Here is a 5,842-nt window from a genome sequence, read left to right as displayed (position 1 = left end):
AATTGACATCTTTGGAAGAGACCAGAAAGAAGCAAGATCCAGCAGAAGGAGTGGTCCAGCTTTGATGCAGAATGGACAGCCTCAGAGAACCTGAGAGGGAGCTCTGGAGCTAAAGCTGACTTATCAAAATTGTCCCAGGGTGGGCTAAATTTGAAATGGTTCTGCTGTTATATCCCTGACTCCAACATCAATGGATGCAGCCTCCAGGAAGGGTGTAATCTTGGAAGAGGTGGGTCTACATCTCAAACAATCCCTTAAGAGATGACAGCTGCAGGCTTTCTGCCAACAGCACTTCCAATATCTGGGCAAGAAGGCCTTCCTTGAAGAAGCATTTGGCAGAGTGTCTCTGAAATGATGACAAGTTTGCATGACCAAGATTACTGGAAGAAACTAGATTCAAACCAATCATGTTTATCTCTAAAGCTTCTGCTTTTAACTACTCTTGTATCCCTCTCTTCTGAAAGTTCTGAAACCCTCCAATAGGCTGAAAGCCTTGACCCTCAGTCTAGCCATTGCTCCTGTTGGCAGTACCATAGCTCGTCTTTCAACGTCCTCCACTGAGCACACCTCAGGACTGTGCAAAGATAACCATCCCCACAATCATGAGACCACTCTAATGGAGCTTTATATTTTTGATTTGAGAGCACTTGAGCACTTGTAGTTATACATTACACACACACACACACACACACACACACACACACACACAAAGTCTAACAATTAAGATCGTGAACTTGTTGCTACAATGTTGCTAGCCTTTTTTAATATCAGAGGGATTAATCATTATGAATTTGTACCAACTGAACAAACAGTTAACCAAGTATACTATTTGGAAGTGCTTAAAAGGCTGCTGGAAAAAGTTAGACGAAAATGACCTGAAATTTTTGCCAACAATTCATGGCTTTGCATCATGATAATACACCAGCTCACAGGGCACTGTCTGTGAGAAAGTTTTTAGCCAGTAAACAAATAACTGTATTGGAACACCCTCCCTACTCACCTGATCTGGACCCAATTACTTTCTTTACCTGAAGATGAAGGAAATATGGAAAGGAAGACATTTTGATGACATTCAGGACATCAAGGGTAATACGACAACATCTCTGATGGCCATTCCAAAAAAAGAGCTCTAAAATTGCTTTGAAGGGTGGACTAGGCACTGGTGTCAGTGCATAGCTTCCCAAAGGGAGTACTTCAAAGGTGACCATAGTGATATTCAGTAATGAGGTATGTAGCACTTTTTCTAGGATGAGTCCGGGAACTCAATTGTCTGATCTTGTATATTTTTGCATCACATATTCATTAGGTAGTTACTATTTGCCAGCAACTTGTAAACCTTAGTTTATGAACAAAGAGAAGAGTACAATGGTCTTGATTCATAGAGTTTTTCATTTCACTGGTTCTTTAAATTGATCACAGTTCCCTTGCTTCTAGATACTGGGGAATAAGTGAAACCAGTGATTTTATGCTTACCCACTTCTACTTTTAAAACGATTTCTTTTGCCTGGCAACCACCAGCATCTTCAGACCATGCACCTGGACTCTATTTCAAGTGGGATTTCTTTCCTAATCTTGTTATACCATGGTGCGTAAGAGTCATTGTTTTGTCCTGAATTTTTAGTGGTGTGCTTCATCAAACATAGGACTTTACTTAATATCTTTCCCTTGGGACTTACAGGTGTTCACGTAAATAAAATCCTCGTTGGTCATGGTGCCCCAGACTTTAGGTGTGTCCTATTATTAAGAACCCACTCTGGAATCATAGACACCTAAATATGGTGAAATGAATTTGGTAGAAAATTATAATAATAATTATACAAGATAAATGTTTCTATTATGATGGCTGCTTGCAATTTTCAATTATAATTTTAGAAATTTCAAAATGAATGAAAATGTACTGTAGAGCTGATGCCGGGAGAAACTGAACCTTACTGTCTTTCACTGATACATTCTCTTACCTTGGAATGTTTATCACGGGCAGAGTTTGGCTATTAAACGTACAGCCCAAATGTGTTAACAACCCTAGAGGTGGTCTCTCTTTCATGGGTGTTATTCTAGATTAGCTAACACAACACTGTCATAAATTTCTTCCACTTTCTCTTCCCTGCCATATAACCCGGAAAACATAAACACTCATTTTTTCAATCTTCTTAGTGGTAGGAGTGGCCATGTTACACAGTTCCAGCCAATGTCTGTTGAGGAATTTCTGGGAAAGCATTTTCTTCCCTGATAAAATATCCAGATATTAGGGACATAGACCCCTCCTCTTAATTCTAGCTTGAATGCTGACATGATTCTTTGAGCGGAGGTAACCACATTGTGTCCCTGAGTAGAAGGCTAAATTAATCTCAGATCTGGTCGTAGCACTGAACCTATGAAACCAACACCAGTAGCTGGCTATCTTCAATCTTCTTGTTATGAGAGAATAAATAACCCCTATGATGCAGCCACTGTTGGTCTGATGTTCTGTTATTTTGGGATGAAAACATCCCTGTTATAAACAACTGTGTATGAATTCAAATGGCACTTTATAAATTTATAATGAGAAACTTAACTATCAAACCCATCAATATTTATTTCAATACGTATTGAAGATGAGAGGACCAAACTGTAAACAGCCTGGAGAGTATGGGTTCTGAACAAACAAGTTTCATTAGAAGAAAAGAATGTCAAGTGACAACAGATTCAGATAACCTGACCCATCGTTGCCACAGAAGGAGTAGCTTTGCCTAAGGAATGACACACTCCAAGCCCATTGCATGGGAATATGTTTACTCTGAATGGTGCGAGGATGAACCCTGAACATTTTTGCCATTGTGACTCGTTCTAACCTAGTTTCAGTACATACCAGCTGTGTAACCATAGGTAAGTTTCTTAGCCTCTGTGCCTCAGTTTTAAATGATAATAATACTATTTATTCCATAGTGTTTGTGTGAGGATTAAATGTAAAATACTTTAAAGAGCTTAGAATACTGCCTGGAATGTAGCAAGTGCTCAGTAATTTTAGATATATTTTATGTCTAGCGAATTCTCCATCTTAAAGACATATGCTTCCTCTCTATATTTTAATGTATTCAGTCAAGATAGAATCAGGTCTTGTGACTGCAGATTTCTTCTGCTTCCTTAAGATAGTTTGCGTACATGTGCTCTGATTAATTATGCATTGCTATGATTAACAAATCTAATGTTTAGAGAGGAATCTTTTTTTTCACAACTATCTCACAATTTAAAATACAAATGTGTGCACTTTTGTAAAAATGAAGAAATTAGTACTGTTTATACACATGCATATAAATATATTTCCTCGTAAAGTTTGATATGACGCAGTATACACTGGATGCCGTCAAGTCAGGCAGCAGGGGCTTACATTCAGGGTAGCTGAGGAATTCTTCTGAGTGGCAAAGAAATTGTCAAAGCTCGCTGCTCACAGCCTGTTGCCAAGTGCTTCCTAACCAGTATTCATTCCCTGCTGTCCAGTACTGCTCAAGTGTTCTGAGATTACCCTCTGTCAACTCCTGAAGTTTCTGAGCACTTTTCAAAATCTCCAACAAAACTTTTAAATGAAATAATGAGGCCAGTTAAGAATTGTGAGAGGCCTCCAGATGAAAAATCCTATGAAAGGGTGTCACAAATTGAGCCAAAATGGTTTTCAGCTGCATTGTAAAGAAACTAACAGATTACCAACCTCATGCTTCAAATTAATGAATGCTCAGTCACAATAGTGGGTGACAATCTGCCAAGATTAAATACAGAACTAAACTGCAATCTCATTGAATAACATAATGGTTTCATATTTAAAAATCTAAAATTTTAATTGAGGAAGACAGAGAATCATGCAGATAATGGCTGACATCTAATGCTATTTGTGTTTCTGTTAGTTATTAAAAGTGCTGTTATTTTGTTTAGTTGTGAAATTTATATTCATCCTTTCCCATAAACAGTCAATCTACCCTTCATATTAATGTTGAATGACAAGAATGACACAATTGATTTTTTTTTTTTGGCAATAACCAGATTTTAAAATAATTTTTAAGCACTTTTGAAATCCTTTAAATTCCTGAAGGTCCTTTTCAGGTAAACCAAGCATCCCACTGAAAGATAGGGTCATTTAATAATTGTAGGGGAGGGCAGACGGTTGGCTCAATGGTTAGAGTACAGTGCTCATAATACCAACATTGCCAGTTTTATTCCCACATGGGCCACTGAGAAACAACGGCTTGAGCTTGGAGCTGAGACCCTTGTGGGTGGCCGGTTTTCTCAGTGGTTAGAGCGCAGTGCTCATAACACCAAGGTCGCCTGTTCGATTCCCACATGGGCCAGTGAGTTGCACCCTCCACAATTAGATTGAAAACAACAACTTGACATGGAGCTAATAGGTCCTGGAAAAAAACATAACTGTTTCCCAATCTTCCCCAATAAAAAAATAAATAACAATAATAATTGTAGGGGACATGTTTCAGGATAACACAAATGTTTCTGATAACTCCACTGTTTTAAATTTAAGGGTCCTGTTGAGTCCAAATATAAAGACTGTATTCATTAGTTATCTTCAGTGAAACATAATAAGCATGTGTAAAGATGGCAGTGTTTGATGCAAAAAAAAAAAGCTACCAATATTATTACTTTTTAATAATCCAGAAGATATGTTAAGTAATTAACATATTTCTCAATTAACCAACAATTGAAGTAATTTGATTTTCTGCAGTTTCTAGATAAAATTAAAGCTTAAAGGATTAAGTTACTGAGTGTAATTTAGTTAGTAAACTAATTTAAACTCAAATCTTTTGGAATCCAAAATCTGTGCTTTTAACCAATGATAATATACTTCATTATGAATATGAGATGAATGAACACAGTTTGCTTCTCACCATTTATTCTCTACTTTCATTCAAGTTGCTCAGGACCATCTAAATGTTAGTGCTAAGTACTTTCAGATACTCTGTTTTTTATCCTCTTCAATCTTAAGAAATAGCTTTTATAATCCTCATTTTATAGAGATTATGAATGTTTTAGAGAATTTAATTAAGCATCTAAATGAAAACTCCATCATTACTTCCTGTAGTAGGAATGATAGAGAGTTCAGGAGTCTTTCCTTAAAGAGAATTTGCTAAGGTATGGACAATGTTTCAAGTTACCACAGACATGTATTACTAAAGGTTTTGCTATTGCAAAATATGTACTATATCTCTTCAGCCTCTGATAGCAGTTACCTAACTATTTGCCATTCATTTGCTAAACTAATTACCAGAAATAATAGTCTTTTCACTATGGTCACATTCCTTTTCCAAACAATATATGTATTACTCAGGATAGGTTAGAGTATGTTGAAGAATCATTTAAAAAAAACAAATATCAGATACTGATGGCTTGATACTTTAAATGTTTATTTTTCACGGAGGCAACATCTGATTCATGCCAAGTGTTTTTGTTGGGTGTTTCTCCTCCGAGCATTGACTCATGGAGTTAAGCTGTTTCCATCTTTTAGCCATGCTCTTGGAAGAACGTCTTCCAAGTCTCCATGGCCAAAGAGAGGGCCAGAAGGTGTGATGGGTGTTTTAAATGGCTAGAACAGTGAGTTTATTACAGCTCTTCTGCCTGTTTAAACTGGCAGTCACATGACCAACATAATTGCAAGGGTAACTGGGGAATCTAGAGGAGCGTATAAGAATAGCCTCTGCCAGCCTCTTACTGAATGCTCTTATTGAACTTCAAAATCTGATGAAATCCATGAAAGAACTGTACTTTTAAGATAACTGGAGCAATTATGAATTAGGAAATCTGTAAGACCCATACCATGACATTTTACTGTGTATGGCAAAGTACACAATGATAATTATGTCCT

The sequence above is a fragment of the Rhinolophus ferrumequinum genome, chromosome 2, assembly GCF_004115265.2.
Source record: "Rhinolophus ferrumequinum isolate MPI-CBG mRhiFer1 chromosome 2, mRhiFer1_v1.p, whole genome shotgun sequence".
Lineage (NCBI taxonomy): Eukaryota > Metazoa > Chordata > Mammalia > Chiroptera > Rhinolophidae > Rhinolophus > Rhinolophus ferrumequinum.
The sequence above is the reverse complement of the archived record's forward strand: the minus strand, read 5'-3'. Positions refer to the sequence as shown.